Source organism: Cryptotermes secundus, unplaced genomic scaffold, assembly GCF_002891405.2.
Source record: "Cryptotermes secundus unplaced genomic scaffold, Csec_1.0 scaffold417, whole genome shotgun sequence".
NCBI classification, from domain to species: Eukaryota; Metazoa; Arthropoda; class Insecta; order Blattodea; family Kalotermitidae; genus Cryptotermes; species Cryptotermes secundus.
Genome location: NW_019739949.1, coordinates 1,285,168 through 1,296,661, shown reverse-complemented (window position 1 = coordinate 1,296,661; position 11,494 = coordinate 1,285,168).

Genomic DNA, 11,494 nt, shown 5'->3' with positions numbered 1-11,494 from the left:
AAACATAAAAGGGAGGAAAGAAGAAGAAAATAATCCAGAATTATTTATTTTCCTTAATTCTTCTTCTTTTCATTCGTCAGATTAGGAATCATTTCGCCGGCCGGATAGAACCTATCAGGGGGCCGCATCTGGCCCGCGGGCCGTAGTTTGCCCACCACTGGTCTAAAACAAGGAGATGTTTTATCACCACTCCTTTTCAACACTGCTTTAGTATATGCCATTAGAAACATCCAGGAAAACCAGGTGGAACTGAAATTAAATGGGACACATCAGCTGTTGGCCTATGCTGATGATCGGAATCTACTGGTTGATAATATAGCTACCATGAAGAAAAACACACAAACTTTAATAGATGCTAGTAAGGAGGTTGGTCTAGAAATAAACACAATCTAAGTATATTTTGCTGTCTTGTCGGTAGAATGCTTGGCAAAATCATGACATAAAGACAACTTACAGATGTTTTGAAAATATGGTACAGTTCACATATTTGGGGGCAACTATAACAAATCAAAACCTGATTCAGAAGGAAATTAAGAGGATATTAAATTTAGGTAATGCTTGCAACCATTCAGTCCAGAATACTTTTGTCTTCTCATCTGCTGTCTAAAACAAAAGTAAGAATATACAAAACTATAATTTTGCCTGTCGTTCTGTATGGGTGTGAAATTTGGTCTCTGACATTAAAGGAGGAGGAAAATAGACTGAGGGTGTTTGAGAACAGAGTGTTGAGGAGAATATTTGGATCGAAGAGAGATGAAGTGATGGAAGGTAAGAGAAAACTGCATAATGAGGAGCTTCATAACTTGTACTCTTCTCCAAGAATTAGAAGGCCCACCGTTGGACGCCACTTCTCTTTTGTGACTGTTCCTTTTGCCCACTGTTCTCGGTTGGGTGTCACTTGTGTGGTTGTCTCATCACTGGCTGCTGGAGCTGCTGCTGCTAGTGGGTTGCAGCTACAGCCTGCTTAACTCTGCTCCGCCATCATCCTTACCACCACCCTCTTCTGGTTGTCAGGTAATTAGTAAAGGGTTGGGCACCAGTAAACTTATTGGAATTCGTTTACAATCTGGTGGAGAAGGGGGGAAGAATTGATGAGGAGATGCTGGTGGTGATGTGCTAGTCCAAGTTGATAGAGATGAGAAATCAGTCTCAAGGCATTTAGCATGGTCTCACTCGGACGGGGAAGGGTGACTCTTTCTACTACATGAGCAACACTTGTTCACAGAGAGACATAATTGCGCTGTTAATCACTGGTGCAGTCAACTAGATTATATGGGTTCCCTTGTGTAGGACTCGCACTGGCGCCTGTAGAATTACTTAAACAGCTTGCTTAAGTTTCCAAATGGATTTTGGATATCCTAATTTCTCCTCCAAGCTGAATCAGTAGTCAGCTGGTGGTTACACTCACTATTGTTATAATCACTTGCACAATCTCACTTAACAGAATTTATAGTCAAATTTATGGTGATACAGATTTTGCGTCTGAACAATTGGTGAGCAGAAATACAACTAATTTAACAGAATGACTTCTCCTCAAATTTAAAAGTCCTGACTGTTTCATAGCGGCCCACAAGTCACCTCCTTAAATTTCAATGACTGGTCAAATTTGAACAAGAGGAGTTTATTTATTCCTCCAGTCAATTCCAAAATTCAAGGGAATTTGGACTCTAATGACTTTACATAACCTTTGACAGTCGTTTGATGAATACTCCACTTGGCAAGGGTTCTGGGATTTCCCACTTTTGACGTGTGGTGTCCTGGACCTGTCAGAGATCATATTCCGAAAGAATTTCGAGGAAAAAACTGCAGGGATCCTTCCTGTCTTTCTTTTGTAGCTGAATAACGAGCCGCTTTCTTAAATTCAAGAATTGGACTAAGTTGCCATCTTGAGAGTAAGAATTGGCCTATGTCCCTCTTGAATAATTATTGTTCGTACAAGTAAATATCATCTAACAAGGTGATTACCACTAGTAAATACATGTTCTTAATTTAATACTGTGGTGGAGTTGACAGTACGGTTACAATAAATTGGATTGATCTGGCTCAGGATGGACCAGTGAAGGGCTATTGTGAATGTGGTAATGAAACTTCAGGTTGCATAAAATAATGGGAAGTTCTTGAGCACCTCCACAATTGGCGGCTTCTCAAGAAGGGCTCATATTCAGTGAGTGGGTTGCTTGACAGTTAACGTGAATGTTGTGCCACTGGTTAAATTCACTTATGAAGGACCTTGTTCAGAGGGTCCATGTTTTACAATTAGGCATTCAATTAGTGAGAATAATATAATGCTTGCAATATACAATAAGTTAAAACTTCTTAGTATTTTAAAGCTCTGTATGAACCCTAGGATTATTGAGCCAGTAAAATGTTGTGGATGCCCATTTAAGCCCCCCCCCCAGTCTCGTTAGCCCATAGGAAAACAGGTTTTGTGTTATACAGGAGACTGAATATCGTTGGCTTGTGTAAGAAAACTGTTCGAAATATGCCTTCGGGTCTTGCCAAGACGGACAGGGAACACTTTGTCTAACCGGTACCGTCATGACTACATCGGTCGATATAATTTGTTTTGTGTGTTATGCGTTGCCCTCTGACACACACATACATGCTGCACTCTGATGGAAGATAGTATAATTTATTTCGATATATATCGACTTCAAACAGAAACAATTCGATAATTGTCTGCTCTAAGAGTCCAGGCCCACTACGGTGACGACCGTGACGACTGCGACCGAGGGTGACAATCAAGGGTGGACAGCGTTCGTAAGCGAGTCCCTAGAATATAAGGATGTATTCGCTTCAATTTTAAATTGGATTACGTAGAATAGTACTCATCTTTATCGTCGCTGAGGTCCACTGTAGAAAAATGATGTAATTGTATCATGGGTAAGATAGATTCTTTCGTGTTTACCATAATTAGTTCAAACACATAATGTTAATTAAGTCTGGGACTTGTGTAGGTTGGAGAAATTAAGTTAAAGTCAGTGAATGTAAATATGGCCAAATACAGAAAAGATTGTGAGTGGTCATCACATTATTAAGTTCAAGAAGTAACGCATAATTAATAGAAACAGAAACATCTTCATAACGAATAATCTGGACTTAATTTATTTGAAAAAGTCTTTTTTGCTGCTAAAGTTGGTTCATTGGTTGGTTCGATAGCCTCTTCAACGATGTTCTATTTGAATCCATTACAAGACGATTGTTATGAGCTATCATGAAGTCGCTGAAATTTCTACGGTTAATTCTAGCCGCTGTCAATATCACCATTGAATTTATGGCCTAAAGATTATTGGCAAAGCAGTTTCTGTGTTCGTGCAACTTTTTTTTTTTGCCTACAGAAACAGACTTTGCCGAAAATACCTTACCTCATTAAAGCAGTTGTAATTCACTTTAATATCAAGTATACACATTTTGTGATTTGTGTGAATTCTGAGATACTGAATTGGATAGCCACTAAGCAGTGCTGCTGTTACAGACATACGCTATGACATTGTAATACAGACTATGGTATACCTTCCCCCTTCAACTGTTGTTGTCATCTTCTGATCCGCTTCATTACTACCAGCATTGCTAATATGAGGGGCACGCGGGAGCGTAGTGGTTGAGGGGCTATGCTACAAGTCGGAAGGTCGCGGGTTCAAGTCCCGATGAGGTCATTGGGTTTTTTTTCAGTTGACCTAATTCTTCCAGCCGCACTAGGCCCTGGTCTAACAGAAATGAGTACCAGGAATGAATTAAATAATTTTCCTGGGGAGTAAAGCGCGGCCGGCGCGTAAGGCTGACAACCTTACCGCCATCTTTGAGCCGATTGTCTAGATAGTGTGGGACCCTCAACGTCTCACTACCCTATGGGCCTTCACGGCCTGTTACAGGGATAGCTTTACTTTTTTTTATTGCTAATATGTTGGTACACAACAGCAGTAGTAAGCATCGCCTTTTGATACACGCCCTGTGCGGATAATAGGCTTAACTCTGGGGTTGGCACGCTTCTACGCTCTCAACTTACGGTAATTCTTACAGTGGGGATGTGATACAGACCAACGACAAAGTTGTCATAGTGTAAAACCTACTTCTTCTTTGCTGAAGCTGATGATCTGAACCCTGTTCGTGATTTTCTGCTGGCGTTCCTTATAACCTGTTAATTTAATAACAGGAGTTCCGAGCAGAACTCATAACAGAATTTTCCTCTTTCATAGATCCCTTGTCCTGCAAATCTAGCACTATTGATATAATTTTGTTTCGTATTATTTTTGTAAAGAACGTGATGTCTACGTAAAATATGTCGGGTGTAATCTTGAGAAACTTTGAAGTTTCACACCGTCTCCATCTTTCTATTTTGTTGATATACGAACAGTTTGACGTATGTCGGTATGTTTATGATCTTTCTCCGTGCCAAATTTTACACACCTAGGTCCAGCTGTATTAGTAATCACCGCCAAACTGCACACGACAGCCACTCTCGCACGTATTTGCTGAAGCCCTGTTACCATTAGGTCAGCTGAGAACGTTGAATTAAGTGATGTAGTCTCTCTCCCCACCGCACACATTCCTCGTGCGCCATGCCGTTATGGTGGGTTGGAGGAAATGGGAGTGACATTCAGTGGCATAACGTGCATCTTGACATTTGTTAAAACCAATTGGTTGGTTCAAAACTTAAAACAAGGTACAGACAACATTATATGATCCTATAACCCGACTTTCCTTTTAAAAAATACGCTGAAAGGAAGACATAACTACATTAAAAATTACTTAATGGTGGCAATGATTAATTTAAAGTTTGAAGGCCACTTTTCGGCATTTGGATGTTATTAGTGGGCGAAAGCAATAGAATAAAGCGGACTCCATGCGACCGAGCTACTTTTAGACGCTAATAGCTCATTTCCTGGGCGTGAAGCTGACCACTCACATCAAACTAGTGCCGAGGTCAAGAAAATGTGGATCTATACATCCACTCCCCCATACGCCTTCATGGCGTAGTGCTTAATTAGTTAAGCACAGAAACAACTTTACCCTTTTTTACCTTTTAATAGCCAAGAAATAGCCATCACTGTACCTGTGTGTTCATAGCCGCGATTACAATAGCCGTCTCCGAGCCAGACGAATCCAGTCTAGACAATTAACCCAATTTCTTCAATGTCCATTTTAATATTATTCCCTCATTTATGCTTAGGTTTTCCAAATTGGCTATTTTCTTCTGGTTTTCCGACTACATTTGACATGAATTTGTCATTTCTCCCATGCTTTGATTAACTTAATGATATTTGGTGGAAGCTTCTCCTTGTGCAGGTTGCTCCATCCCCCTGTTACTTCAACTCAACATCCTCAGTCGATCTTTGAGGACGAGAAACAAAACTGTAAATAAACTTGTATTTTTGGGGGGTTGTTCCTATTTTAAACATTTTTAAGTATCAGACGGCGAGGTTCGTAACTGTATGCTAGCAGGCATTTCGTTGTAAATTTCTTCCTGAGTACAGTAATGAGTAAAGATTACAAGATTGTAAAGTCCTCGTTATGTAATTTCGTCCATGCCTATATTACTTTAATCCCTTTAATCTAGGTGTTCTCCGCAGTTGCTCCCTTAGAGTGAAAGATTAAATGACATACTTTATAGCTTATGTATTTCTGGCCCAGTTTATAATACCACAGAACCTCAATGTTTCCAGCCCTTATCTTCTGTCTGTAGATTCCCCTCTTCCGATGACCGTTAGAACTTCCATATCGGAAGGCAGATGTGAAGGTTGCATGAACTAAACAGGTGCTGCGCTCTTTAATGACGTAGAACGAGTTTTCTTTAGGCGATATAAATTGTCTATCATGCAATACGTCTAGAGTCACCACACACACAGAAACAGGTGATGTCCCCCATTCTTAGCATTAGCAAGATAATAGATAATACTAGTTTTGTTTTAAATGTTGATAACACGATTAAGAACTTGCCCAGTTGCAAAGCAGGTAAAACTAATTGTGCCCTTTTGTAGGACATACGAATATTTGAATTTTTGCTTTGCCGTGAAGGATCAAGTTGAGGTAAGAGCAGTTAAATAGGAATATAACTATGTTCGATTCATAAACATTTTTATTAGCTGGTTACTTTACGACGCTATTTGAATAACTACGTTCTGCTGATGGGGCTGAAGAAAAACATTTAAATCTAGTCAGGATAACTACCCCCCAAAAATATTCGAACCGAATAACTTCCAAATATAAGGCAAATGCGTTCTTACTGCATTTTCCTTTCCAGTCTACTCATACTGTGTTCATTTACACATTTCCAAATCTTCGGACGGCGAGCTCTCCTCTCTACACGCTACATGTATTGTATACGTAATTTCAATTGAATGGATTTTTTTTTCTCTGTGGCGCTACAGCCCCAATTTGGGCCTAGGCCTACCTCCATGAAACTCTCCGTTTCACTTCGGTTTACTATATCTTACACATGCGGTAGGACTCCTTGGGCGAGTGATCAGCTCGTCGCAAGGCCTCTACCTGTAGACAAACACAGAAAAACGCACACAAACATCCATGCCCTGAGTGGGATTCGAACGGTCCCGGCTTCCGAGCGAGCGAAGACAGTGCATGCCTTAGACCGCTCGGCTACCGTGACCGGCATTGAATGGAATACTGCAAGTGAAATCTGTAAATTATTTTTGTATCGAATTAAAGTATTTTTCCTTATTGTGGAAGACCTACTTTCGCATCCATGTAAAATAATAGGTAAAATTATTGCATATTTTAAACCTTAAAATTCTTTAGACAGCAGACAGGAACACAATAAATTCTGAACCGAATGGAAACAAGTATTCCCGGAATTCAGCTGCTCATAATGTCTCCGTGATTTTGATTTGTTAATGTTGTCCTCAACTATTTTCACATTGCCGCAAGTTCGAAGAATTTGTTACTGTATATTCGCCTTTTCGGAGACTTCAAAGTAGGAGGGCAAATTATTCAAACTGTGAAATATGCAGATGACCTTGTGTTAATGGCTAAGGAAGAAACTCTGCTACAGGGCATGATTGATAGACTAATTGAAATTGGAAGGTGCTATGGCTTGGAAATGAATGTGGAGAAAACAAAAGTAATGAAAATTTCGAGACAACCAACCCCAGTCACAATAAAGATAGACCAAAAACAACTGGAGAATGTGAAATGTTTTAAATATTTGGGTAGCTTGTTAACAGATGATGGAAGGTGTACTTGTGAAATTAAATCCAGGATTGCCATGGCAAAAGCTGCATTTAGCAAGAAGAAGAATCTTTTTACCAGCAAATTGGACTTAAATTTGAGGAAGAAACTAGTGAAATACTACATTTGGAGCATAGCTCTGTATGGGGCTGAAACATGGACACTTAGGGCAGTAGATCAGAAACATCTGGAAAGTTTCGAAATGTGGTGTTGGAGAAGGATGGAGAAGATCAGTTGGACCGATTATGTGAGAAATGAAGAAGTGTTAATTAGAGTCAGTGAGCAGAGGAATATCCTACACGAAATAAGAAAACGGAAGGCTAATTGGATTGGTCATGTTTTACGCAGAAACTGCCTTCTAAAAGAAGCTATCGAAGGAAAGATAGATGGGCGGATAGAAGTGACAAGAAGACGAGGAAGAAGACGTAAGAAGATGCTGGATGACCTTGGGGACAGAAGAGGATACTGTCACTTGAAGGAGAAAGCTCTAGATCGCATTAAGTGGAGGAACTGTTTTGGAAGAGACTGTGGACCTGTCGTCTTGACAGGTTACTGATGATGATGATTCGCCTTTACTTTGTGATGTTCGCGTACGTACATCCTGGTGACGAGACGTAACTTAGTTACCTGTGCAATTACTTCGAGGCCAACCGTGTTCTGAGAGTCTGTGAGCCCCTCTGTAGTACTTACTCCTGTTCTTAACAAATTGACGTCATCAGCAGGTATATCCCAATTTACTGCTGTCCCTCCTGCTTCCTGTTGTACTTCAGAATGCTATGTTCTAAAGCAAAGTTGAACCTGAATGACTTTTTATATATAAAACGTTGACGTATAAAGCTGTGTCCGTATTTAACTAAGTTACACGCCATGTTAAGAGCACGCAGTAGCGTAGTTGGTTGACGCGTTATGCTACAAGCCGGAAGATTGCGGGATCGAATACCGATTGACCTAATCCTTCCAGTCACACTATGGCCCTGGGGTCGACTCAGCCTCTAACAGAAATGAGTACCATGAATTTTCCTAGGAGGTTAAAAGCACGGCCGGCGCTTAAGGCTGACAACTTTACCTCCATCTGTGAGCCGATTGTCTAGAAAATGTGGGAGCCTCGACCTCTCACAAACCTATGGGCTTCCACGGGCTGTTACAGGGATAGCTTTACCTTTTATCTTTGTACGCCATGATGACATATGGGAAAGTGAAGGTATAGCTCCAGTCATTCTTAACATCGGAATTATGTGGAAGTCTGTGATCAGAAATATTTCTTTTTTTTCTCTCTCTCTCGTGCTTTAATTGACGACGATTCATGTTACTGCCGTTTTGCCTGTGGGGAAAGAACCCACAGTACCCATTGGATAGAAAGCTGAGTGGGCCCAAGAGCCTGTCTAAATGCTATGTCATACTGGGAACTGAACCCCGGCTCGTAGCCACGAGGAGTGGAAACTGTATTCCAGTAGTAGGCTTGCGATTGTGAATTTGCACTCGGACTCGATCCGCTTAATGTTTTGTTTATAGTTCTCGGGCCCGTAGATGAAAAGCCTTTAATACCTTCTATGTCCCACAATCTACACGTATTTTCTTCGATATACTCCCAGCGTTTTCCTGTCAGAACCTGGCTGGGTTATCATATTGGTCTCATTCTTCTAAATTTTAATTCTAACTCCCTTCTCGGTGTTCTTTCTACATAGGCAGATCATTACAATCGTTTTTCTTCTGTCACAATTGGAAAGAAAAAACTGGTTTGAAGCATTTCTCTAAAAGACGCATTTCCAGTTCTCTCCCCTTTAGTTTCCCCACAAATTATTCTCAGAAATGTCACATTTTTTGCTTGAATTTTGGTTCCTTGTATTTTTTATTCTGTTTCATTACCACTATAAGTGGGCAGAAAGCCAGCCTCTCTGTGCGCAGTCAGAAATTATATTCCGTTCCTTTGCTCTAGGAATACGCTAAGTAACATCCACAGATCTCAGATTTCTGTACTTTTCCGTATAACAACGCTGTCGTGCGATTTAACTTAGTCAGAAAAGTTTCTGATTTGTAGTCGTGAGTTCCTGGTTACGAACCCCTGCCGGGACACTGTCCTGATTGTCCTGATTGAGATTTTACGAAGTTTTGCTCATTCCATCCAGACAGAAGCCAAGATAGTACCTTGAAGAAGGTATCGACCGCTTCCATTCACATCCTTTCTGATTTATCGCTCATTAACCGTCCTATAGGTCTACACAGTCTGAGTCACGGAAAACGTCGTTAAGCAAATCACAGATAACACAGTGGCTGACAATGCAGGGCATGCGCAATGGAAGGACAGGGTGCTGATAAACAGTGAAGTGGATCTCGCAGGAAGCGATCATGGTGTGACTGAAATGCCTTCCCGACATTTGCCTGTAGGGAATGGGCAACGGTTTGAACCCAGGACCTGATGACTGTGACGCTGTGTACCAAGCCGTTTCAGAGGAAGTTTGCAGTTCTGAGCTCCGTGTTAGGCCACGTGCCATAGCTCAGGTGGTTGGGTGCTAACTTTTCACCAATGGGCCCTGGGTTCAGTCCTTAGTGGCTCCATGTGAGATTCTTGGCGGATGAAGTGGCACTAGACCAGCTTTCTCAGTGTTGTTGTTATTATTATTATTATTATTATTATTATTATTATTATTATTATTGGTGTGAGAATGGGCTCCTTTGATACCGCGACCCCTATTGGTCTATTTTACCACCCCCTGGTGATAGATGGTGATGACTGTAGAGCAACTGGTGGAATTAATATTGACAGGGAAACCGAAGTACTCGGAGAAAACATGCCCAGTGCCACTTTGTCCACAACAAATCCCATATGAGCTGAACCGGGCTCGAACCCGGGCCGCCGCGGTGGGAAGCCAGCGACTAACCTCCTGAGCTATGGAATGGCCTTGAGGTAAGCAAGTAAATGAACACAAGTTACAGTATCACAGGAAGGCATTTCTTTTCTTTCCGATAACAGAGGGCGTGCGGTCTAAGGCATGAACTGTCTTAGCTCTCTAGAACACTGGGATAGTGGGTTCGAATCCCATTCAAAACATGTATGTTTGTGCATGCGTTTATTCTGTCTTTGTGTCGTCCTGTGTTTAGGTAGCGGCCTTGCTACGGGCTGAACTCCCGTCCATGGAGCCCAACCGTCTAAAAATCATTACGAAACTGAAGAAGAGGCCACGGCCCAACGAAGGGTTGTAGAGCCATAGAGAACTGAATTGATGAATAAAATGACCATGAGCCATGGTGTTATGTTAATAGATTGCAGCTTATATAAAAATGCTGAAATAATGCAGCGGTGGTGATTGTTTTCTGTGAATTGGGAAAGGCTGGGAAGGAAGCAGTCGTATCTTGGGATTCACCTCGAACGACTGAGGAGAACCACGACAAGCACCACCTGTTGACGTCCTGTCAGATACCAGAAATGTTACAGCTTCAGGCAACTTACACTGACACCGTATCTGCCGCACTAAGTGCCCTGAGTAACATGTTGATATCTTACAAGCCGAGGAAGGAAAATATGCCACTTTGTTCCAAACAAGTCAACTTTACGAAACGTGAGCCACATGGCACGTGGCATCACAGCGACCAGCTGATCTGCAGCAGCAAATTCTTGAGTGACGGGAAACACAGTGTTGTACTTTAACATCACAGGTAAATTTGCGAAAATTATCTAACATTTAATCCTTCAAATCTCAACATTAAATGTCTGGTGTTCCTTTTTTTTTTTTATCGTGACGTTCTGAGAGGGGCACGCGGTAGCGTAGTTGGTTGAGGCACTATGCTGCAAGCCGGAAGGTCGCTGGTTTGATTCCCGATGAGGTCTTTGGATTTTTCAATTTACCTAATCCTTCTAGCCGCACTATGGCCCTGGGGTCGACTCAGCCTCTAACAGAAATAAGTACAAGGAATCTTCCTGGGAGTAAAGGGCGGCCGGCCGTATGGCTGACAAACTCACCGCCATCTGTGAGCCGATTGTCTGGAAAATGTGGGTGCCTCGACGTCTCACAACCCTATGGGCCTCCACAGCCTGTTACAGGGATAGCTTTACTTTCTCTTTTGCCTTTCATCTTCCGTTTGTATTTCGCAGCTTCTCATCTAAGGCAAATATAGCATTTGCTATTTTATGGGCTTGCAGAGAACATAAATTTTCTCCTGCTCTTATGTAGCCCGTCATGGAGGCTTACAGGAAGCATGGGTCTTTACTCTTCATTGACCACTTGGAAGCATGTGGTCAGATTTCTCTCTGGAGATACTGTCCAGCTGTGACACTCACTGGGTGCCGCAGAGCCGGTCTGAGCAGTACCAGCCA